At 39.3% G+C, this 26888-nt stretch overlaps 1 long non-coding RNA gene across 1 annotated transcript; it reads right to left on the bottom strand.

Moving 5' to 3' along the window:
* Nucleotides 1-515: 515 nt before the first annotated feature.
* On the bottom strand, nt 516-26300 carry LOC136302366 (uncharacterized). The gene is made up of 6 exons (XR_010724045.1): nt 26170-26300; nt 18849-18907; nt 3081-3126; nt 2793-2879; nt 1309-1533; nt 516-1198 (listed from the first exon to the last, which is right to left on the bottom strand). It is a non-coding gene; the product is annotated as an uncharacterized lncRNA (long non-coding RNA).
* Nucleotides 26301-26888: the final 588 nt, after the last annotated feature.

The following is a 26888-nucleotide window of genomic DNA, read 5'->3' as shown; positions in this document are numbered from 1 at the left end:
TGCTAAGACTTGGGCATGACTCTCCCTACTGCTTGGAAGGAAAATGCTATGTGCATCAGAGGCAGAAAGACAACCTGATAGCTGTCTATAATTAAACTTTTCTAACCCTAAGTTGTGACAAGTAACAGATACACATACAATACCTATGCTCAGCTCATTTCCTTTAAACTTACTTTCACCAAATGCAAGAAACCTGACTGCAGAATTTGCAGTAGTGGTGGTTGTATTTGTCCCTAGCAGGGAAAGGGGGCAAGGTGTGGGAAAAATAACACCCATTTTTCAAAGCTCTTTCTAGGGCTTTCAACCCCAATACACTATTCAACATGTACAGGAGAATCTTCTCTTCATTCCAGGAAGTGCAGATAGGGGAATCTTGGGGGATTACTGCAGATAGGGGAATCTGTCAGGCAAAAAGCAAGTATTAAAAATTGGTGGTTGAGTAACAAACACAGAAAAAGTTTGAGGCATTCTGTTATGGGGAAAAAAAAATCAAGATTATATTTTCACTCCATACATTCCCCACCTGCTGTAAATGTGGGATAACTAATGGGATTTGGGAGGCAATTTTATTCCACTGTTTCAGAATAAGACATTTTAAGCCCAGTACCTACTCCTTTATCTGTCCCAATGCATACCCAGCAATCTGATTCTACCTGTGCTCTTTCAACTGAATCATAAGTAGTATTTCCACATCCTCAACAGTGCTTTTGTTTCTAAAACAGACAGTTCCAAGCATTTAATAAAAAAAGAAATCAAACTCTTGCTGCTTTTTCATTCAGGCACACCAAAGTCTATAAAATGCATTCTGGAAACTGCCACACCGATGACCAGACTATCCTGGGTCCTTGAGTCATTGACAGCATTGCTGGAGTGCCAACAGCCACCCTCACATCTGCTTGCAGGGCAAACAAGCACAGTGTAACTGGACATTCCCAGGTGAAAGGTCTGCCCCCTCCCCTCTAACCACCCTTCACACTACCTATGCAGGGAAAAGAAGTAGAGGATTTGCAGGAAAAGACTCGTCTTGAGGGGTGACACGTTTGCAGTGAAGGCCTCCACTTTTTTGTGAAGCAGCTTTGTCACTGTTTCCAAGTCCTTCAGAAGCAATCAGGAACCACGCAATGCTTGACAATTACGTATCAACAGCCCTGAGGATTTTTCCCATCCACTATTTTGGGTGAAACATGACTTCCTCATGCTGCAAGGAACAAACATAAGGATCTAAAATGTTTTGTACTAAACAGACATACCACCTTACTGCAGAGAAGACACTCAAATGAGCAAAGAGAGTTGCAAGGACTGGCTTACCAGAATTTTTTCTTCATTTGGCTAGAACACAGTAATTCTGCTAATTGATACTACTACCGCAGTGTCAAACAAACAAATTGGATAAAACACAGTTTGCCCATATTTTGTCACATTCTGGGTTTCCTGGCATTAGTTTCTGTCTGTATATCCTGGGGCACCAACAGATGTAAGGTCTGATAAAAGCTGCTTCCCCAGTTCCAGTCCAAGAAAAATGCAGGCTTTATTCTGAAATGTATGAACACACAGCAGATTAAAAACACTATAATTAACCCTCTGCCCCCAGCCCACACTGGATTTCAAATTCTGAACAGGGTTTTAAGCTTCTACAGCCCACTACCCATCTCTCACAGGCTACATGATCCTAGAAGAGGGGCTGAAAGGGTCATTTTTTTCTGGAAAGGAGGCCAGAAGAATCCAATTATTCATTAGCTCCTCAAGAAAATAACATGGAAAGAAATTTAGCTCAGGTGGACCCAGATAGCTAGTGCTTAATCAATCAGTACTCAAAGTTGCTGTCACTGAGCATTACTCCAAAGTAAGCCACACTTGGCACACACAGACACTCCAAACACTGAATAATATCTGAATGGGCTACAACAAACAGCACCAGACAAGGTTTCTTTAAAAACTGTTCATTGAAACGGAGGTTTATAAAATTCCCCCAAATAGCAACAGTGGCCCACAAAACTTGAACAAGTTTTCTGGTCACCATACAAAGTCAAAACCAATCCCAGACCCAAACTACTCTTTAGTTTGATGCTTGATTTCCTCAAAAACACCTAGAGATGGCGAGCATTCAAGATAAGCATCCATTAGTGTTTATTTCTCCTGCAAGTTCAGGTCCTGATATATCTTGTGAAGGAAGAAGTCAAGCTACTTGCACCAGCTTAATTGCTTTCTCCAGAAGGACTGATCTATACTGCCTCTGGAGCCAATCTGCATTTTTTACTCTCAACATTTCTGTTTAAAATAGCATTCTCTTATGTATATGCCCTAAGTTGTAGACACGTAAGTTTTTAAGTAATACAGCACAGGGGAAAAACTCGACTGGAAAGTAAAACAACTGAAGGCTAACTTTATGCCTTTACTTGGTTAACAGCTATTTCTGGCTAAAAAAACAGCTTTTACTCTATCACAGCTCTCCTCTCACACAGATCTTGATCCAAGTCATTTACATTTATTTTTACATAGAATATCAGGGGTTTCAACTTTGCTTCATACATTCTCAGTTGTGACACTGAGGAAGTCAGGGTTCATCACTGCAGATAAAATCTAGAAGGCTCCATCAAAAAGTCAGGATTTGGATACTTAATGATTCTTCATACATGCTGACCCTAAGTTTTATTACAGGGCAATTACTCCTGACCTATTGAAGTGCAAAAGACTCCAGCTTTACCAGGTGGTGTTTTTAGGCCACTTGGGCCCATGAAACTAAAGAGGGTGAGAGACAGGTGTGATGTATCAACTTGATGTCCAGTACTTACACAAAATTAATCTGAAATGCTTTTCAATCCTCTGTTCTCAGATTTTCTCTGCTTCCCAGCTCCCAGGGATTCATCTCTTATTGTATGCTGTGAACATAACTGCAGTGAGCCATCTCATTATAACAAGCTCATTTTGTAACCAACCACAACAGTAACAGCTGCTCATCCCAGAGCCAGCACAGACTTGCTGCACCCAAGTGGCACACTGAGAACTGGCACTTTAGCTACCCAAATCAAAGGCAATAATAACAAAAGTATGTGTTGGGGAGATGCCAAAAAGGGTCTCACCTGATTCTGAGTGGTCCAAGATTGCAACAAACCTTATTGTCCATGACTGTAACAATAAACAAGAGATTTTTGTAGGGCATAATTTCAAATTAGGATACAATGCAAAAAAATACAAAGTCTGTCCAAACTAGAACAGAATAGTCCATGAAATACCATAGAAAACAGAGGGACTGAAAAAGAATTTGGGGACTGCCTCCCATATACTCAATACTAACCGCTACAATATATCTTAGCTACCCCTAGAAGTCCAGCAAGGAAACTTAAAGAACTTCTTGAAGACTATGTTACAAAACAGGCACTCAGGAAGGATGAGGCCACAGCCAAGAGGCTCAGAGCACTCTTTTGGTCAGTTGCTACAACAGAAGGTATTGGAGAGATCCCACACCTTATGCATTCATTGTAGCAGATAGCTTGGAGAAGCTGTATCAATTTAAAGCAAGGACACAGATAGTATTAGACCAAACAGACAAATCGGAGGTCATTGCATCACCAGGAGTGGATGACATTCACCTGAGAGCTCTGGGGAAACTCAAGTGTGGAAGTGCAGAACTTCTGGATAAGGTTTGTAGATGAGAAACACAAGGCTTATCCTTAGCTCCTTTGCTACAGGACTGTCAAAGGAGCCCAAAAAGGGCTCTAAAGAGCATCATGTGGACAACTGAAGAACAATTTCCAGAAAGAGTATGATTGGATAATAAAGGCTCTTTCATAAATGCTTCCATGAGCATTTGAGCCTAACAATCACTTTTCAGGATAAAGAGTAAGCAGTGGAGTGTTTGGGGAATCAGAGTTGAGACCTTTTCTACTCCATATCTTCCCCAGTGACCTGGAGAGTGGAATGAACAAGTAAATCTCAGTTTGGGAATGCTACTAAACATTTGCAAACAGTTGAATGCTATGCTGAAGGAAAGGAACATCAAAAGGCGTTCAGGGAACCAACTGAGCAGACAAAAAACCTGACAGGAGAGAAAACCACAGTGAAAAGAAGGCGTATGAGGTTATTCTTCTACAGTGTAACATTCCTGTATGCTCATTTCTTGTGTACTTCATGCAGTTCTCATCTCAAGGATGCAGTTGAGTCAGAAACAGAATCACAGAAGGAGCATCAGAAGGAACCTCTATGTCATCGAGCACAACTTCGCTGCTCAAGCAGGCTCAGCTAGAGAAGGCTGTCCAGGAGCATGTCTGGCTGGGTTTTAAATGTCTCCACAAATGGAGACACCACAAACTCTCTGGGCAACCTATTCCAATTTTCACCACCCTCGCAGCAAAAAATTGTTTTCTTGCATCAGATGGAATCTCATCTGTATTAATTTATGCCTGTTGGCACTCAGCAATTAAACAATCAATGAGGGCATCCAGAGGATAAGTGCTTTACACAGAGTTACTACAGGCTGAAAGAGTAGAAGGCAAATGGGAAGTAGCTTCCCTGAGGTTTAATGTCATGAACATGATGAATGACCTTAATGAAAAACTGCTGTTATCATCTCTGGCTAGCCAAAAGACCAAATCACCATCTAAGGATATGCTTCTGTAGCTCTAGTGTCAATTCACATGTCACCTAAGAACCACGGAACAATGACAAGTCAAGGTGACAGCAAATTTTTGTTGTTTCCGACTTGCCAAAGAAAACATTAGTCCAACTGCCTGCCCTCTCCACTGTTTCCATACTGAATAAATAAGCAAAATATTTTGTGTCTTTGACAGCAACCCACTGGAGTAACTTCTGGCATGCCACAGGCAGAGTTTCAGGTGACTGACACTGCAAACCATCCTATCCAAACACAAAGTTTCTCCCATAGAAGCAGGGACAAGCTACCTAAACTAGTTTCTGGTCTGAACTATCACTCTCTTAAAAAAAACAATGAAGAGCTAAGTTAACAGAAACTTGAAAAAAAATAGGAAAGCAAGTCTTCAGCCACCAGGGGAAAGAAAAATCACAGTTACATTATATAGCAATTGATTTTATTTAAAGAAAAACTTGTTAACACTAGCATTGTGAATCTTGTGAATTTTCCACTTCTTCATTTTCAGTGCTGAAGAAAGATCCTGAACTATGTTTTTTTAAAAAAATTCTCTGGATTACATTAACTTTTCTACTTAATTAGTTGCATAACCAAAGGTATAAATAACTCTAGAACTGGGACACTTCAGTCATTCCTGTAAGTCTTACTACTTATTTAGGCCAGCCTGGTATTGATACAAGTCTACAAAGTAATATACTCCAGCTGGGTCACTCCCAAAGTCAATGCTACCTGCCTTTGCATGCTGTAAAAAAAATTCTGGATGTGCTTCCTCCTTACATTCAGCCACGCCAGTATTGTACCATTTTGGCAGCAATGGGCTAACAGATGGTAATTCAGCAAAGCTTTTCCATTGAGGTCATTAATAACATCAAGTTCATTTGATACTTCAGTCACATCCATCCATTTGGAAGGGCTGCAGCAATCAATGCTTTTCCCACATGCAAGAAAGAAATTGAGGGACTACAAGCCAGTACTGTGCTCTTCTAACCCTTGGTTCTTTTGAAACTGAGAATCTTCCTGATAAGTGAATTCTTGGACTTGCCTCCACGTATTATTACTTAATAAAAGACCCCAAGAACTGTCAATCAGAACAAGAACAAAATGGCAGAATACTTAGGCTGGACTCATATGGTCTAATTGCACAATCTTTTCTAGTAAAATGTAAGAGTGTTAGAGTTTAAAATGAAACATACTAGAGCTTCCACAATACAAATTTTGTGGAAGTTTGTTCTTAGCCACAAACTTCAGCCTCTCTTTTCTGGTCCTGGAATTTCTCACAAATTGATAAATCTAGCTACCTTTCATATCAAGAAAACAAGGAAAGATTTAGTCCTGTACATTTCCTTTAAGTGTTCATGAACTTGTCTCCTAAGTACTTCACATATGACACCCAGGGTCAATCACCCAGTTTTAAAGTACTGAATAGTACAGGTCTATTGCTCTTAAACAACTCACCAAAAATAAAACTGCTCAGATTTTATGGACAGTTCTGAGCAAGAAGGCACTTGTGATCTGTCCAAGACCACATAGAAAGTCAATTGCAGAATTGAAAATACAACCCGTTCCTGTTCCAATATTATAACTGAAGATTTTTTCTTTCTGAAAAATCTTTCCTCTTTCACAGAACTTTTTTTTTTTTTTACAAGATATTTCCCTTAGGAATGAAGACATTTTCCTGACAAAGCTCCTTTGCAAAAACCTCTTAACTGCTGACAGTAAGCTTAAATGCACTTGCATTTTCCAAACCAATCTGCTTCCAGCATTAAACAGCTCCACTGTCAAATATGCTCTGCTGCCAGTTTATGACAATACTTATCAAATTACCATTTATCTGAAAAAATTCAAAGAGCTTCAGACCAGTCAAGTAAAGAGACATCTTGAACCCAGAAAATAGAGAATTACTTGAAGGAACTTGGAAACATACAGGTGGCTTGGAGAACTTGTATTTTACTCCCTTCATTTTGTCAGGGACATAGTTTTTCATGAAGGCTTTCTCCCAACAGCCTTGACCCTGCAAGACAAGTGCTGCCTCTCCAATCTTGCAGTTGTTATACTCTGACTATTACCTAGGTACACTGCACAGCAATTCAAGCCTGGAGTTATGTTTTAAGTATTTACTCAAGCTGACTCTACTCATTAATTACATAACTAAGGCTGCTTTATAGTTAACATGAGAAATGCAGGTCAAGAAGAAAGAAAATTCACTCCTTTTGTATTCTCTCATTTTTTGGGGTACTTGGAACTAAATTTGGTCTTGTGTCAACTCCTTTCTGATGGTAGCCCAGGATTTTATGAACAGATTACATTTTTTCTCCTGAAGGCTTCCCACCTAACTCATGTTCAGACCCACCAGGTCAGAGGGTAAAGTGAAGCAGCCATGCGGCTCTGTCAGCTTGCTTGTTTCTTCCTGTTGGCCTGCCCTGGACTTTCCAGGCAAGGTCAACCTTTTTATTCTCTCTCAGTTATTTTTGTACACTTATCACTTCTATTCTTTTGTTCTCCTTGAGAAATGTGCATTTCCTCCTACATTCCTCTCACTGAAAACAGAGGGCAAAACAGAATTACTCCCATTCTATTCACCCTTTTTTTTTTCCCCTCAAAGATAGTTTCAAAAGTTCAGTGCTCCCCCCTGTCTCTGGTTTGGAGCCTCTGCTTGAATGAACTCATCAGCCAAGCAGCATAACAGAAGTATTTCAGACTAACAGCTTCACACATATCTACCCCATTTTAAACTGTGCATATCCAGAGCTTCACACATACCTAGCCCATTTTAAGTTGTGCACATCCAGAGTCCACAGGGTGTCACAATACTTTCTGACAACATTCCTCGACTTTCACCCACACTCATGCATAACTCTCATTTTGCATGAGAGCTCAGTCTCAGTGCCTTGGAGAGCCACCATCCAGTAACAGGTGACAGCACAACACTGCTTTTCTCTTTTATCTTGATCCTAAAAAAACAGCTACACAATTACAATCTCTATACTCAGATCTAAAATATTTCAGCACCCTTAAAACACTATTTCACAGCATGAGGTTAGATTCATTAAAGCCCAGTCACGGGCTCAAAGCTCAAGATAAGCAGTAACAGCAGCCTAGGACCCTCACCAGCTGCTACATAAATGTCTATGCCCAACATAGTTCTCTCATACAATGTCACTTACCTTTAAGCCAGTACAGCACAAATATTGTTTTAACAGCCTTCAAGATCAGTGTTATTGCAACAAGTAAGTAACACTAATTTTCATTTGGTTCTCTGTTCACAAAGACTAAGAACTGAATATGAAGAGAAAAAAAAAGGGCCATTTTTCTTCTCTGAGAAGACTTCTGTAGACCAGGGCTGCACAGAAGTGTAGCAGTGAGGGTGAGAGAGAGATAAAGATCAATCTGTAACTATGTGAAGGTACTAAAAATACTACAATGAGAAGAATGAGGAGGAAGAGGATAAAAGTCTTCCTACTGCCCTTAGTGCAGAGCAGCTAAGCAGCAGCACGGCGAATGTTGGCAGCCATTGGGCTTCCCAGACAACAGAACAAACTGTCCAAGCACTGCCAGTCCTGACAGCAAAAGTGTGTCGCTCTCCCATCCTCTTTGCAGGTTAAAAAGATCAACAGCAGCTTACAAGATACCGAGGTCACAAAAGATCCTGAGACATGACTTTACAGTGGGGGGAACACTCCATCTGAGCCAGAAACAGTGATTGTCACAGCTGCTTCCTGCAACACAGCACTTCCCTCCGCTCCCAAACTGTTTTGGATTTGGGTTTTGGTTTTTTTCTAGCCAATTCACCCAAAAGCCAAGAGAATCCACTGACATGTTTGTAAGAGTTTAAGATCTGCCTCTTCTGTCTTTTCTGAGACAGAAGAAACAAGGCAATACAGATGAGTTTCAGCTTAGTCTCATCAACTGTTAATCAGTGCTTACAAAAATGTTAAAGGGAAAATAATTTAGGAACTAACTTCTCAACACACTTTCAAACATCTTCAAAATATATTTCTCTTACTGGTAGCTACTACAATAAGGATTTCATTTTATTCTCATTTAAGCAGATCTTAGGGGTATAAATACACCTAATTAGGCTTTCTGGTATTCACAGAGTTTGCTTAGCCAACATGAAGGCAAAAATTACCTAGAAAAAATTCAAAATATTCCTCCTCCAGACTTCCTCATACTGGGGGGCTATGAGGTACTCCTTCCTGCAGTTGGGGATATCATCAGGACAAATGCAATACTCTGTAGAGCTGAAAATCCCTGTAGCTCTCCCAACAGAAACTATCAAGAAGCAAACTCTCATTCCTGCTTGACTGCTGTAGAGAAGCAAGGAAAACAGAATGCAATTTATAACCTATTCAAATTGCATCCATTTATTTCAAAATGTAATTTAACCCCAGGGAACCAGAGGAAACCAGAAGTGCCTCAGAAAGAAGGATAATGGGTCAACCTATAAGACAGAGTTTCACCTGGCTTCCAGACCCATCCATAGGGTATGACTGATTCCAAGCTGTCCTTTGTCTCAGCTGTCTCAGAAATACACATGATATAAAGAGAACACAAAGAAGGGAAAAATATGAAATGCTTAAGTATCCTTCCAAAATGTTAGAGCATTCCAGTTTGGGGGTTTTTTGTTTGGTTTGTTTTGGTTTTTTGTTTGTTTGTTTTGGTTTTTTGTTTCTGTTGATGGTTTTTGGGGGGGTGTCTTTTTTTTTTTTTTTTTTTTTTTTTTTTTTTTTTTTTTTTTTTTTTTTTGTTGCATGCATCAAATCCATTCCAAGACCTCTTGGCTGAAAAGGTCATTTAATTCTAAAACCTACAGCCCTCACAGGTTAGTCTGTTCCTTCCTTCCCAGCAAATCAGAAAGACCATTCTTGTCATCATGACGGAGCTGCACATTGTTTAAACACACATTTATGGCAAGAAGCAGCTTCTGTCTTGGCTGGCACAGTGAACTATGAAACAATAAGTGGGAAGTGATAAAATGTTATCAAGATAATATTCTATTGGTGCTACAGCTGTATTTGTTATTTCAGAGTATCTGAACCACCCCAGCAGGTTTCAAAGGACATTAACAGAAGAGGCCTTGCAGTGGTGTGTACAGGATAAAAATGCACTCTGCATAACTACTCAATGAAAAAAGGTTTGATAGCTGGAAGAGACAACTTGTTCTTTTGGTTCTTCAGCACTGGTGTCAATTTTTGCTTCCAATTGCACATAAAGTCAAACTGGGAAAATGAAGGGACTCTTGTGATTTGTATCCCTTAGTGCCTTATCAAATGTGGCCTGTGATGCAAGGACCAGGAACTGAAGTCATTATATCAACTGCACTTTCTGGGGCTACAAGAAACACAATCCTAAGGCCACCCCCCTCAGTAACAGTACAGGACTCTCAGCTGCTGAAAAGGGCTTCTAAAACTGTGGTGCTGCTCATAGAGACTGACCCCCAGGGTCCTCAGCTCCACAATCAAGCATCCTTTATTATACTCCAAAATATACCCAGAGTCTAAAAACCTTAGATGTTTTGGGGGGTGCTGATAATTAAAAAAAATTACAGAGCTGGTCAAATATCCAGACAGGAGTCAACATAATGTTTCAGTCAATCAGTGATCTTACAGATCAGAAGCACTCCTAAACAGCTGGCATATCTGTGGCCCAAGGTATAACATCAGAACAAGCCCTGAGAAAGGGCTCCATAGGCAGTAGAGGTGATTAATTGTGTTTTCTGGCTTTAGGTTAGCTTTTCAATGCCAGATTAGCAATACCTAGAAATAGATCCATGTTAATCTATGTTAGGTTAGCAATTACCAACCACACAGGGAGCACAAGGGATGCCTACAGAACTGGAAGTATTTTCAGACCTCTTTCCAAAGGTGGTTACAAATGCTTTCTACATTCTCTGAAACACAGTTCTCACAGCATTAAGAAAACTATCATAAAACCATAGGATAAAATACCTTAGCCTTGTGGGCTGAATTACATTTTGAACAGGTTGGTTTTTCGGTTCTTTTTTTAGAAAGAAACACAGCATTGAGTCAAACCAAAGTTATACTGCAGTGTCTATAATGAGATTTCCTTTGCTATCAGAAGCAAAGGTCATCATGTTGATATTCCACGAAAGTCTGTAGCTTTCAAGACATTTTGAATAATGTAAGAATATGTCTGCATTTGCAGAAGTCTCCTCAAAATACCTAATGACATTGTCAGCAGGAGGAGGTTAGTCAACATTTCTAACATCTACGCAAAGGTCAAAGCAAATAAAATAACTTGGAGTGCTGAGCCCAAGGGCACTCTCTAAAATACGGTTTGAACACAATCCATCAATATGTACTTTTTCTTTTCTATTACCCACATAATCACCAGCCCTGTTTCACCATAAATCTGTTGTTCAGAAGTGTTCAAAAATGTCACAGTATTGGTCATCTATGTCAATTGCCCAAGAGAGATTTATTAAAATGTTTGGCTAAACAGGTCACCATCCCAATGGCACATAATAAATCAGGAAGCACTTGACAATATTGCTGTTACAATAGGTGTGACTGACAGTGCTGGCAACTATTAAAATTACCAGGTATTTCCATGAGAACTCCCTGTTTTCAGTTACTTGCAGCTTTGACAAGCTGTTCAAGCTGAAGTATTCCGTGAGTGAATTCAGCATTTTTATTTTGTTTAATGGAAATTTTAGCCAAAACAGGTCACTTCTTGTGAACTCAGGCCAGGGTACAATACGTTTTATTTCTGTTAAGAAAAAAACAAGAATATAGTGAGCTAGAAGATCCAGCACTCTGATGCTCTCAAGAAGCTATCTTGACACTCAACAAGGATGGTCTGCATTTATGGCTGTGATTCCAGCTATCCAATCACCTTAGATAAGGTCACATTGACATGTGGAGAAAAAAATGTTTTCACTACAGTTTGTCAGGAGTTACAAGCACCATAATAATACCATCTGTATCCCAGGTGTGCCTGCTGATGGAACAGTTCTGTTGCCTCACAGGTGTAGCTCCCAGCTGCTTTGGGCCAGCCTGAGCCAAGGGACCGATTAAAGACTGAGCCTGGAAGGGGGAAGCTTCTTCTGTCAGATTTTAAAGAAACAGAGCTACTAAAAGGGAGAAAGCAAAAAGGAGGTCTGAAATGTTGCCAGCAGAAATACCCATCTGAGGGATCTGTGAGATAGAAAGGCACTGACCCAGGACTGCTGCAGGTGACCTTGGAAGGAGGCTCAGAAGCCATTGAGGACTTTAAGGAACCATTTTTTGCTGGCACTTCTGTAGTAAGCTCATCAGGATTGCAGATGCATGATTTAGAGATTAAGTTTTTGTTATAAATTCAAACAGAAATTTGATTTGCTGGCCCTCTGCACAGGGATCAACATCATCTGCTCCCTGTACCTCACACCCAGAATGGCAAATGATTCACAAGCAGCACCTTTATTGAATATGTAGTTATTGATTAAAATAAAATCATATGGAATCCTTCAGAAAGCTGAGATATCAAATCAAACTGAGAATGAAAATGTCCACTTAATAATCAACAATTAAAACAAAAAGTACATTTAGACTGACCACATCAGCAATCCTAGAATTATCCATCCCAAAGCATCTGGACAAATTACCAATCAGCTACAGTCCAAGAAGGGCAATGTACTTATTCACTCCTTCAGCCCTCAGAAAACAACCTCTGAAAAATAAATATAAATATACTCAACCAGATCCACCACTGCAGAGGAAGAAACATCTCCCAAAGTTTGTTTATAAAGTGCCTCAGTCTCTGCTTGTGGCAGCAGTAAAAGCCCATTAGTGACACTGCTCAAATACACGTAGGCAGCTCCAAACTGCACTGACATGACAGCCGCCTTCCCACAACCAACCACCCAGCTACGAGGCATGATGAAGCCCCCAGCCTTTTTTAAAAAAATCCTAAGAGGAACCAACTGCATTTTACAGAAAAACTATTACCTCTGGCTTAAAAATATTAATTAGAACTGTCTTAACCCAAATGCTGAATAGCCTTGAAGAACTTGCATAAGGACTCCTCATAAGGATCCAGCGATCTGTGGCAAATTTGAATGGCTCATGCCTGAGGATGGACCTCTCCTATGCTACAGTGCAACTGCAGCTCTGCAATTCTCTCATGAGTCTAAGAGCTGGTTGCAAAAACCTTCATTGCCCACAAGCAAAACAATTCACAACTGCAGAAATACACACTGCAAATATATAGGAAGAAAATATTCTATTACACTTAAGGGACATGTAGAACAAACTTGCAACAAACCAGTTTAAACAACCTGTCAAATATTAAGAGGCTGAGGAGCTGCTAAAATTTAGAAAATAATTTTGAAAACACATTCAAAATCAACAGAAATGCACAAATTCCAAAAATCAAAGTAAAGAAAATGTCTTCAGAGTGCCTCTGATGAGACCAGCTCTCAAACTTGCCTCTAAATTAGGATTGTGAACAAAAAACCTCCCTCTTCCCTTCCTGTTACAGAAAAGAGCAAACCCGTGTTTGTGCATTCTAGGCACTGGTATGCAATTTCATGGAATGAGAATTTCATCTGCACTGAAAATGAAAAGAATAACTTGTGTTGTATTTGCCGTGGTGTATTTCTAAGCGTCAGACAACAAGATACTGATAGTCAGGTATGGAATAAAGAAATGCAGAGTTAAACAAACAAACATCTCAAGTCTCAGGTACTTACTAAAATCACATTTCAACACACTAAAACCCTGTGGATTTAGCTTTATTTTTCTCTCCCAAGTGTAACCAAATATAGTCTTGACTTTTCCCTTTAATCCCAGAGTCAAGACAAAACTGCAGTTGCCAATTTCTTGGCAATCAGTCCAAACCTGATACCACGCCCTTCTGTGGAATCCATTCAGTCAATTTATTCAGCACAGAATACACTATTGGGCTTCTCTGAATCAAAATACTAAGGCACTTCAGTTCTCTCATTCGGTTAGGTTACATTTACCTAAAACTACAAACTATCAGAATTCATTTCATGCTTGCTACACTCTACTCGAAATAGCCTCACTTTGCATATGTGTCCAGGAATCTGTCATTAAGACACCCTGGTTGTTAGGAGTCAGACACAACATGTTAATGAAAAACTGTGTGAAAAGATAACACTGTGAACAAGCCCCACTTCACACTACACTAGAAGAAGCATATTAATCAAGTTCCAGATGGGATTTAAACTGAAAAAGCAATTGCAGGCACTTATCAGCATTTCTTCCCACCCTTCCTCCTTCTCCTCTCCTCTTGTTTTATATTAGAATTTGCAGAGAACACATCATGTCATAGCATAAAAACAGGACAAGAAAATCAGCCTAATTGAAACCTTTTGGTCACCACCACTGGCCCAAACTGAGCACACCCAGAGGTGGCCATGCACCTCTTGTTCACTGAAAGAGGAAGGTAAGGAACTTCCATTCGAAGCCTTTTCTAACCTACACTGACCTTTAGAAGGAACATTGCTACTGGCCAGAGCCTTCCTTTCTGGCATGGGTTGCCTGCACAATTAAAAAATTCACATGGATCAAAAGCGATCTGTTCAAGGGACAATAAAACCTTCCTTTTGGAGGCTCCTCTAACATCCTCAAGGGAATAACTCTCTTCTTAAAAATAACTGATACACAAAAGCGGACATTAAATTACATTATCAGATATCACACATTTACATGCACAAAGCACTAACAATATTAAAGGCAAGAGCATGAAACATTTTTATGCTTTTCACTTAAGCAGTGACCCTGCTGCAAAGATGTGTACATGAAAACTGATGAGTTTTCCCTTTCTTTTCCTCAGGATCTGAGGCTGCCATCTTGACAGGGTCCTATCAACATACAAGCTCTGCTTCTGCAATGCTACACCTCTCTTTACCATAGTGTATGCACTGCCCCTTGCTCTTGTTCTTGGATAAATGTGGGCTCTTTCCTTCTCTAGAGGACCCAGTCTGTATCCTTTAAACATATTGCAAAGCCACTCTTTCTTGTTTAGCATACAGGTAACCAACACCCACCTTCCTGAAGGAATAAATGGCCATTCACTGTACATGAGTTTTTCTCAGGTAGCCACAGAAGTAGGCTAATTTCCTACTGAATGGCAAAATTACTCAATTTCAGAAGAAAGGCTAGCTCTTGCTAAAGATCCTGTTTGTATTTCCTTCCTTGTGTCTGTCAGGAGCTGACTACCCAGTATATTGTACAGACCTCTAAAAACATTCTACTTTACTTTTCTTAAAATTCACGTCAAGTCATGCATTAGTATACAAATGAAAATTACCCTCATTTGTGCTACTGATGCAAAGGATTTCTCAGGGATTTGGAGACAGGAAAACTGCATTAGTACCTAACATGTTTTCTTTAGAGCCACAAATTCTATAATCATCATCAGTAAATTAAAATAGTAATTAGAAATTATTGGTGCATTTGTTTTCTTATGGACACATTAAAACAGATGAGTTTGTTAAATGTTATTTAGCATTAAGATTGCTATCAGAAGTGCTTAATATTCAAAGCATATATTCCAAAATATTCACACTTGATTTCAAATATTCTTGTTGATGTTCAAATGAAAAGCTGTTTAGAAAATGATGCTTCAGTTACAATAAAAAAATCCCCCAAATCTTTAAGGTTGCATTTCATATTTGAATAGCTACCTGGAGGCATCAGCCTATTTGCCAGTGGCTGTTGTGTTACTCACACAGTACCCAGAAACTGAGGTAGTGTTCAGCAAATCCCCCTTTACAGTTTAATGTGTATATGAATAATACAGTAATAAATAATTATCTAGTTTTCTTCTTTTTCTTTGCCAGCAAGCCTCCACCTTTATTTGAATTTCAGAGATTAAGAAGGAATCCACCATGCTATATACTGTTATGCATTGTGTAGCTGCCCCATTTTCACACAGACACATGAAGAAAGACCACCTTACAGCAGAGTCCAGAACTCATGCCAGTCAGACACCAGCATCATCTCGAGTATCACACAAACAACAATAATGACATTTTTCTGTGTGGATTACCTCTTATTACTGAGTGTTTAGGACAAGATGGCTGCACAGTGCCTTTGCTGTGCCAAGCTGCCCATGAAATTTCTCTGCAGGACCCACTCTCACTGCATACAAGGCTTGGAAGGAGCACCTGGTTCTCATCACAAGCTGCCTTGCACAAGCCAAGACTAGTTCCTATTAGCTTTTAATTCCAAGAATACTTATTCTTAGATGGCATGGATGATCATGGGACAAACAATAACTTCTACTTGGTTTCTTTTTCCTCCTCCTTCCTATCCACCGTTTCTAGTGCTGTATTTCAATTTGTTTCACTGAGGAATCCATGGGGAGTGATAATCCTCTGCCCTAACACATTTCATGGAGCCTCCAAATAAACTGCATTTTTATTTGCACTTCTGATTGCCAAAAGAATTACTCTTGTTCTTCCCTGTCACACACTCTAAGAAAGCTATGGCATTACAAGATTGACAGCAAATAATTGCTCCAGTGATCTGCTACTTTAGTGACTTGGATTCCATGACTCCCATTTTTACCCCTCAGTTTTAAGAAAGCAACAGAGAAGAGCTATCTGAAAAGTACTCTCCCTGTTTCACAGTTTTTCAATTATTTAATGTCAGGCTCCCTCCCCACTCTGCCAGAAACATGCTGCTAGGTTAGCTACAGAATGCACGTGAATTATTTCCAACTGGAGAGATAAACAAGGAGTGATACTACTCAGCGGGACCTTTCTCCCATGTGCAGTTACAGTGTTTGGAGACTATTCAAATGTCTGAGAGGATACTGGACTGTTTAGATAGTGATAGACTTATCTATAGTTCAAGCCAAGCATTATTTGGGAACCTTTTCTAATTTGTTTTTAAGAACTGAAGACATGAATATTAATTAGCCCTAAGAAACCACCAGCCTCATGTATCAGGGGAAAACAGTATAATATGGTTTTCTCAAGTATCTGGAGGGATCAGATTCTTTTCCTTATTTACTGTGTTCCTTATGGTAAAATTTTTAGACTGGCTATAAAAGATACAAACAGTTTTTACAGAAAGCCCCACACAACAGGGATATAAATCAACTCTTTTTGTATGTCTCTTATGAAACAATAAATTATGTGATGCTTCTAAAAAAAAAGTACAAGACAGCATCTCCCCTTAATTATCATCTCCTGCCCTGGGCTATCTTTTACCATGACTATATTTTCCAAATTCATCCAGGAAAACTCTGTCCTGCTAGGATGACAAAAGTCTCGCAAAAAAAATCTTTATTAAACTCCAGAGCAGAGGTAGAGTAGCTCCTTGTAAAAATGAAATACTGATTAAGAAAACTGTCAACAACCTGATTACATAACAGAACAGATTACCCACACAAGAGCAGAAAATCTTGCATTCCTGTACTTTTGCTCAGGCTTTCCCACATAGCCCTCTGCAGAACACATTCATTGCAAACCCACTGAAAAACAGCAAATCTGTATTAACTGAACATGAGGCCAGAACTGCAAAATTCAAAAGGTGCAAAACCAAGGCTGAAAACTCAACCCTGCTTCTTTGGATGTGCACATCACAAGGCAGAATGATCATACGAGAGTGCATTAAAACATGGTCAGATCAGCAGGCCAGTCACACATCTCCTTTCTTGGTTCTATAGAATCACTGAACAGCTCCCACTCAGATCTATGGTCCAATTCATCCCATGTGCACTCAGCAGTAAGGAACCACAGATTTCCATCAAATCTTGTCATTCTTCCATGCCTCAGTAACAATGGACAAAGAAGTTCACCTCTTCTCGCTTTCTGGCTTCTCACACAGGTGTACAGACAATGGCAGTCATTTTCTTTTAGATTCTAGTCTGACACACTCATTTTGCCTTTGTGCTCTGACATTTTAACTCCAGGATCTCCATCTGTTCCTCCTCTTCCTTACTAGGCTAAAAAGCATCTCTGTTTGATTAATGTATCTGTCTGACCTAAATTCTCCCCAACACCTGTCTTCCTTTTTCAGCTCTGAATTTTAAAAACTACCAATTACTGTTTTCTCTGCCAAAGTTGCACCCTGGCTAAATGAGAACTCACCCAAATTTGACAGACAACCGAAAGAAGCAGAATCTTACAGATCTTTCTTTTAAAACAAATGCAATTCTACTTTTTCAAAACTAGAAATATTTTTGATGAACACCTTTTCATTTCTTCCAGTGTTCACTTCCTCAACCCCAAATAGCATTTTTAAATATTTGCTTAAGAAAAACCTGTAGAAGTTAGGAGAAAATGGGCAAGGTGACTTTACAGACAAGTTCATAACTTGAAGAATAATTGCCATTTAAAGCTAAATAGTTTAGAAAAGCATCAGTCCAACAGTAAATACTTTGACTTCACCAACTTAGATGAAAGGTAATGCCTATGTTGGCATTAGCTGATTTCTTCCTTGATCAGCTTTCTACTCTTGGAAAAGTCATATGAGTGACCCTACCCCCTTCAGTTCCTTCATCTGTCAATACTGTACTCTATTTCCTTCCTCCCTATTTGGTAGCAGTGCAGACTAGAACTTCAAGCTGTCAAAGACTCTGGTTACAGACAGTTACCCTAAATAACACAGCTGTGACTGAGTTGTTTTCTGAAACATAAATAAAAGTAGTCTCAAGTTTTCTTCGATGGAGAATCTGCTAACACAAAGAAGAAGAGAATTTCCAGCCAGACATACTGCATATAACAGCAGCAAGAAGAGCCAGATTCTGTAAGCACAAAGCACTTCCCAACACACCACTAAATATAACATCAAAGCAATAAAAAATTGCATTGGAGTGCTAAGCACTGAGGCAGCAAATACCTCCCTCATGATCAGTACTCTAGCTCCATATCATTTGACAAAGTCTCAAAACTCAGCACATGTTAATGGGTCATAAATACCCAGCTGCTCAGGGACAGCCATTTTGCCTTGTGCACAAGCTGTTTCTACAAATGTCAAAAAAAAAGAAATGTATGAAGGCCCACTAAAATGCTTGGAAAATAACAGTGTACAAAGCTATTTTCCATCTACTCAGAGGGTAGAAGGAGGTCAAATTCAAACCATCACCAGAGAGAAGCAGTGGAGAAGTGCCTGGCAGTACGTTGAGGGAGAAGGGAAAAGCTCAGCCTAGTCCTGCAAAGATAAAGCAGCAGCAAGGATAAATGCAGAGGTGAGGTTAAAGATCCTGCTGACCTGCTAAGTGACTAACAGCAAGGTGGGGAGCAAAGAAAATGAAAACTTACACAGGACTCTTCAGGTTCTCTCCATGATTAGGATCAGGATCCGAAGTCGCAGGGGAATCCTGAAATAATGAAGGGAAGTCGGCAAAGCAAACGCAGGTCCAATCAATATGATTACAGCGATGTTTCTCCTTTATTCTGTGTAAGATGGCAGGTTTTATACACGCTATATAGTTTACACTTACAGATACATTTCATGGGTACATGGTACAGGGAAGAATGCAAACACCCATTGTTTAATAAACTGTTTAAGGTAGCTACTATGTCCACACCAACTACGATACTTACTAACTACTATGAAACCCTTTGACCCTTAGCAACACCTTAAGTGGAAATTTCTAATGCGACACACTCTTGGCACTGAAATTTCTATCTGCCCCACAAGCCCCACAGGCCTCAGTGCCACGGCCTAGAGGCCTAGCAACATGGCTCAGTCTGGATGATTCAAGTACGGCTTATCTCCTACAAGGATCACAGCTCTGCACGCACAGCTGCAGAGGTTACTGGTTGGTCCATCCGCACAATGCTTGCTTCAGTAGTATTGTGGGGTCTTAAATGCTTTTCTTTGAAAGATATCATCCAAAGATATACAAATAAATGACAACTTTGATATTCTTAAAGCATTCAGAACACAACAATAGGACGGAACTGATATTGAAATCTAATTTTTAAGCATACTCGGTATGCAGTCCTCCAGTTTGGTTTAAGAATATTTGAAAGTCAGTGTTAAAGGTGCTGACTCTCAGGTTTTTGTCATGTAATTGATAGTGAATTGTTTTAAATAAATGTAATCATGAACTGCAAAGTAAGACTTCCTACTCTCCTTGCTTTTATAAAACAATCTTTACCACTAACAGAGGCTACTACAAGTCATTCCTCTAATAGGAAAGACATAAACACTAATATATACATAAAGTTTTTTAAAAAGCCACTGTTTCCTGAAGTGTTAGAGAGGAAAAAAAAAAAAAAAAAAAAAAAAGAAAAAAAAAAATCCATGAAGATTCATGAACAGTTCCTTCTTGTGAAACTACAAATGTCAGAGTAAGAAAATTATTTTTACCCTACTATCTAAGTCAAAAATCACTTGAATATCACAGCAACTAGTGGATATAACTCTTTCACTGTTAATATCTTTCTGCATCCTCTATAATAGATCATGGGGACAAATCAGCTTTAAAAAATTTAAGAAACATATTCTTTTTTCTCCATTAGACAATGCAAGCCTGCTTACTAAAACCTTGTACCTCAACTGCATTCATTAAGTAGCCAGGAGAGCAGAAACTGAGTTAACAAATGTCTTAAGTTTAAGAATTAAATACTTGTAATTAAAAGTAGAAAAGTCAGTCACATAAATAATTCCTGAAAACTGGGTTTTTTAAAAAAAAACCAAAACAACAGCCTCTGAGGTTTTCTGCTTAAGCATCTCTCAGACTGACTTTCCTAGAATTTAAACATCTCATTCCAAAATACCAGGTTATGTCTCTCATACCAATGCCTTCTGCAACTTTACACTACCATACCTCAGGTAAGATGGGATGCAACCAAGACCAACCTCTAACAAGGACAATTGTGCTTGATCAGTCTAAAATAGCTCTATAAGTTCATCAATAAAATAGTGAATAAAGGAGAACTGGATGACATTTGGTGATGCAAGATGAATTGAGTTTATCCTTGGTCATTGCAGTTGGCAAAACAAAACAAAAATGCAAACAGTAGGCTATTTGGGCATAGGAGATGGCACAACATGAATATGGTTATCCCCACCACAGTTTGATTGTTATGCCTGAGGTATGATAGGCAATTTAGATAGCTGAATGTTTTAAAATACTACCCATTGACAAAGATTAGGACTTTTTGCTGAATCAAAGAACTGTGAAATTTACTTAACAATATTTGTGTGACTGATGAATGTGTTGGAAAAGGGGACTCTATTCACTCATCCCATAGAAAACACACGGTCAACAAAATTCCTTAGTCATTCTCAACATTATGAAGAAGCCACAGAAATGACAAACACTGAAGGCAGCAAGTCAGACATTTCATACAGATGGTTACAATGACTACAATCACATATCCTCAGAAAGCAGCACAAGATAAATAAGGAGCTCACAGCAGAGCACCCCACACAACCCGCAGTAGCTACAGAAGCCTAAAGCTCTCCTAAGTGTAACAAGAACTAGGTACCACTAAAGAACTTTAGGTGTCAGAGCAGATAAGACAGTGCAAGATGAGACAGCAATAAATATTCCTAATGCATCCATCTAAATAGGTCTGGCAAAACAAAACATTGTTATTTTCCTGTTGTTGCATGACAACAAGAAGTAGCACATGACCAAATATTTGCTTCTAAGAGTGCAAATAAATTAACCTTTCTCATGGTGAACCCTACCACTAAAGGTACATTACCTTCAGTTACTAAACAAATCAGCAACTCTAGAATAATTTTGTTCTCAAAAGGGCTCCCCCACATTCAAACAGATCTATAGATACAGATAAATATCCTTTTGCCTATAAAGCACCTCTGTGTATTCAGTATGTTCAGTCTGACATTTCTCATCTTGCATTTTGGAGAAAAAAAAACCCAGGGCTTATTCAAGAATGCTGGTGGGTACGAAAAGAATACACCTCCTTGACGTGAGAGCCAAAGCTTTTCATTTCAGCACTCAAGTGACTTTATTTCAGCTGAGAATCTGGGAATGCTAAATACTGTGGCCGTCACAGATGTTATTCCTGTATTAACTGTACTACACTAGAGGTACAGTTACTGGCATAAACAAGGACTAGGCTTGCTCAGGCACCAGAGACCATGAAATCTTATCAGTCTGCTGCTTTATCTAAGTCAATTAGCTTTGTTAAGAGTCAAAGTTTATTAGCTTAAAGTAATGCTGTGCTTATAACACCAAATTGCTTCTAAGACCTAAAATGTTACATCTGCAGAGAACTGATGAGCTGCACGAATATAAATCTACTCGGGACGCACAATGCTACAAGATTTAGGCTGACCTCAGAGGATACTCACAATCATAACAATCTTCAAAGTAAACACGCACCAAGAATGCAAAGAGGTTGACACCAAGACAAAAAATAGAGTTGGCTTTAGACTACCGAAATGGCAAGCAGCTACCCACAGACGGTCTCCACAAGGAAAAAAAAAACAGCCTCTCTTTGTTTCCAGTTTTATTTTTCTGGCAGCAAAGTCATTATATGCATAAACTCACATACAACCCACCAGGCACAGATTAAGACAGCTAAATATTCAAACCTGATATATAGCTAATGCTCGCACCTTCTTAAAGGTTTTGCAGGTTTTTCTGTCCTCTAAAAGTTAAGAGAAATGCATGAAATTTTCCTTCTCTACTCCATGATTTCTAGTAAGCAATGGCATTCAAAGGTGACCTGAAGAGACTTGATGTATTTCTTGTAACTGTGAATGCTAGACTGTATTAATGACAAGACATTTCATCGATTTACTGTAGCTTACTAAATAACACAGAATGGATGTATCATGAGGCTTTGCACACAACAACAGCAAACAGGATTTAAAATGTCTGCAAGAGCTGATTTTAAGGGAGAGAAAAAATGAAAAGGAGCAAAAGTTCTCACTCCCTTCCCTTGTCAATTAGTTGCCAATCCTTACTTTAAATAAATATGTTTTACGTACTTACAAAGGAACAACACGTAACAGATTATATCCTTTGAATCAGGTTTTTTTTTACTGTTATTAAATAAGAATTGTAACTAAAGAAGATTTTCTTGATGCATTATACTGCATTCTACAGACAAGGAGTGTGAGGTAGCACTACCTATAAGTTGAACAGAGAAGAGCTACAAGCATTTCTTGCATTTTAGTAAGACTTACACAATTTAATGCCATACGTTTCTCACAAAACAATTTTTGAATTACTGTAATGAGTACCTTTTTATAGCCCAGATTTAGATGAGAAAAGTGTTAGGTGGCTCAGATGGTTAAATAAATAAATCTTGCCTACTGCTTCTATACATATGTGACCATCTTGTCACACAACTTCTCTTGCTTCTTTTCCTTGACCTTCAGTAGCTCTGTTACATTCTTCTGAGCTCCAGGCATCCTCCTGCTTCTGAAGGTGGAACATGTAACCTTGGATATAAGGCCTAAGGACAAAGAAGCCCTACACCTTAGTGTATTTCTGCAGCTTTCTTTAAAATATATGTAAAGCAGGAAGGAAAACCAGCCACCTTTGTGTTTTGAAAAGCATCACGCCTGACCCAAAGCATCAAGCAGGAATCATTTTCCCTCTCATTAAAGTCAAGGATCCTAAAGTCAAGAAAATAAAAATGGAACACTTCTTCCATGCTGGAGCCCTGAAAGCATTTTTGCTACTACTCCAATAATTCTCTGACTTAAAAAAATTCTGCTATTTGTCACTCCATATTTAAATTGTAATTGATTGGCTCTTGCCTCCTAAAATTTTTGTTACACATCTGTACTAGTTCAAAAATATCAGATCTGGAGTCAAGGCATGCAATACGTGATTTGTGCTACAGCAGACATAGGACAGCTGCTACAATTCCAGTCTGTTGTAGAGGCCTTTGCCTGCATTTATATTGCATTATTACCTTCTGTCATGAGAATCTGGTTGAATATCTTACCCAGGCTCTAACACATCTTCAGTTGCTCCCCAAAGAATAACATTAACAATCTATTCCACAACATCTGTCAGCCTCATAAACTGGAATGACCATGTTTTCAACACTCAGCCTTGCAATCACATCTGCTGGAAACAGCTGTCTGAACTGAAAGCCATTGCTTGTTTTCTGAAGAGCACCTTAGGACTTTTCAAATCTTCTCAGGAGAACAGAAAACTACTGATGATGATGATGAACATCCATCCTCCTGCCCATTACAAAGTTTTCCTCCCATTGCCAATATCCTAGTGGACAAACTAGTGAGAGATTTCCTAAACAGCCTGTCAGCATAACCTCTTCAGATTAAATGTACACGGGATCACGTAACAGACAAGAGTTTACATACACAAAAAATCACATTCCTGTAGTACCAGAAAAAAAACCCTATTCCTCCCCTACTCAGGGAACACCTGTGTAAGTACAGTAATTTCCTGTACTAAGTTTTTTGCTGCACTTTGAATGCAAGGTGTACTACATAAGGACTAGTAGGAGTAGGTACAAAGGATGTTCCCACCTCCACCCACACCATGAGCTATGCTAATAAGGAAAAGAAAAAAAAAAGCAAGCTGCAGGGCTGTGGCACCTCATGGGATACATAGCCCCATGAGGAAGCCCAGTCAATAGCTAATACAAGCATAAGCAAACCTGGCTAATAAGAAAGCCTCATGATAACAATTCCAGCAGAAAAAAATGTCTTTTGGCCTAGCTATTTTCATTGTCACTTCATTCTCTTCAAAAGACAAGACCATTTTAGATATTTTTCCTGAATCAAAACCTGTTCAAAGTTTACTGAAGAACTCCATGAAAAATTTCAAGAGTGCTTCTATTTTTCACTGACCCCCACTGTTAACAGTGGATGCATAAATTATCAATTTACTGAACCTCACATTCTGGACAGGATGCTCCAAATTCCAAAGCACTAGCATAAAAGTGGATACTAATGTCACCTGAAGAATTGATTCTAAAAAACCTTTGTTTGCATGTGCCAATGGCCCATCTGTCAAGGAATAAGGTAGAAAGAAGTAAAACCTGCAATTCACTCTACAAAGCAAAGATTCCTAAATTTGGTAGAACAGGAAAAGGGTTTTTTCTAAACAGTCAATAGAACTAAAAACTGGGTGAACTTTCGTGACAATATTCAGAGAATATCCAAATCCCAAAGTGCGGTACTTGGTTTCAGCAGGGAACTATAAATATATTGACAAAGGTTATCTCCTTTTGGGGGGAGGGTGAAGGGGTAAATATACTTATGACTTTTTTTAGAACTATTTGTTTTAATCCTTTTGAGAGTTGATCACACAATAAAGGCCTCACATTATCTGAGAGCTAAGCCAACATGTTCCGTGATTTCCAACAGAACGTAAGATCTGCTAAGGCTAACAGACAAAGCAAACCAGCTCCCTGATGCCAATAGTAGAAAGACTTGAACCATTCCCTTGGAAAATCAATAGATACAAAATGTAACACCTATTCCAGAAAATGGCATGACAGCTATAGATGGTATACCCTCCTCCAGGCTTTGAGAAATATCTCACAACCTAGCAAGCAGTCAGGGGTACGGCTACTAAAATGAGGTTATAGATCCTGAGCCAACCAGCACGATGAGGGTATAGCTTCTGAGTCCACGGGCATGAAGAACTCCATACCCAGCCTCACCCACTGGAGTTGCATTTCTGTTGCTATGAGATGAACTTCACACTATGCCTACTTCCGCCATTCTTTAATAAACAAACATGTAATAGCAGTTCTTGATCTTAATTAGGTCTAGTCAGCACACAGAAAGAGGAAAAGCCAAATCCACGTCGCTCTTGGGAATTTGCAGGAACATTAAGTTGGAAACATCATTGGCACATGCAACAGCATTCAGCCCACTCCTCGCAAGCACCACATGTTCATGACACCAACCAGCAACTTCTCAGTGACACTAGGTTTAATTTGCTCAAAGTTACAACATCAAGATTCACACACTAGCTTTTATTTCCTTCTGTTTGAAATAATTATATAAACAGCACCAAACTTCATACCAATAAAAAAGTGTTCAAAGCCACAATGGAGATACATTTAATAATTCAAAGGAGGGAACAAAAAGGCAAATAAGAAGAACATGAAGCTACTAAAATCTTGTATTTGCAGCCCAGTCTATTGAGCTCCAGGTTTCCAGATACTTATGGACACCAACACTAGGTTGACAGAAATTTCCTATATAATAGTCATCAAGTTCTTATTGTTTCCAAAGACAAAACCTTACAATAAGTTTTCATGTTCAAAGATCCCCAGTACTAGTTAAAACCCATCTTCTGGTAGTAACCTCCAGAGTACTAAAAACAATGTCTACCTCAAAAAAAGACAGCTTGTGTTGCAGCAGCCCTGTCATTAGAGGGTAGAAATGAGCCAAGGCAGACTTCTTGTTTATCACAGGATGAAAAGGGTCCTGGTTTTTTCCTCTTTGCAGCTTAGCCATCCTGACACCAACTATTCACTGACTCTGGCTACAGAAAGCTCCTACTGTAGGTTTCCCTTGCAGCCTCTGACTGCTGGTTATTTCCTGCTAAATTATGAGTGCAAGTATTGATTTGCAGACTCTGAATGCAGGCTTTTACCTAGCTAGACTGTGACTGCAGGTTCTAACAGCAGGCTCTAACTGCAGACCCAGACTGACCTCACAGCAGTGATTCTCTCTCCTGTTTTCATTCTTCTTTGTGTTTCTCTGGCTCATTCTTTGAATATCACCTTCCTCAGGATCATTCCTCTTACTCCAGGTTTTCCCTCAAAGCCCTCCCAGTACCACCTTCTTCTAGCTCCTCCCCCTGAGGGCCTAACCCATTCCTTTTATCACACTTATCTTTATTAGTTACAGCTGTGACCCATTAAGAGCGAGGCTGTTGGTCTTCTTTGGTAACTAGTTCAACTGTGACTTATCGAGGTGAGGTTGCCTGCAATCCTTTCTTCTACACCTACAAGCTTGCTTCAGGGATGCAGTTGTTCTAAGATACACTGACAGCCATACCATGCCAGTGGCACTGCATGGCTCATCTGAGAAAGATTGAGACAAGCCATTGGCCTAAAGCTCAAAACAATCCTCCAAGATCATCTCAGAAGGGAGGGACTAGGACTACACACCTATGCTGCAGTTTGTGGACAACTGATTCAGCTATTAAAGTACTCAAGTTAGCTACATCAGGGGCATTCACCTTGCACTGCTTCCCCAGAATTAGCCACACCCCAGGAATGTCCACTGCCTTAGTCATGTTAGGACACCGAGGACTGCTTACATTAGGCAAAAAACCTGATGAATTATGTCTTCACGCATCCACCTATATTGGGTTACTCTGCTTTCATGTACAATCTCTTTGTAACAAAGCCTCACTTCACAGAAAT

The sequence above is a fragment of the Chamaea fasciata genome, unplaced genomic scaffold (genome assembly GCF_029207755.1).
Source record: "Chamaea fasciata isolate MVZ Bird 193981 ecotype frontalis unplaced genomic scaffold, bChaFas1.0.hap1 SCAF_1, whole genome shotgun sequence".
In the NCBI taxonomy this organism is placed as follows: Eukaryota; Metazoa; Chordata; class Aves; order Passeriformes; family Sylviidae; genus Chamaea; species Chamaea fasciata.
This window is presented reverse-complemented; position numbering and strand designations above follow the sequence as displayed.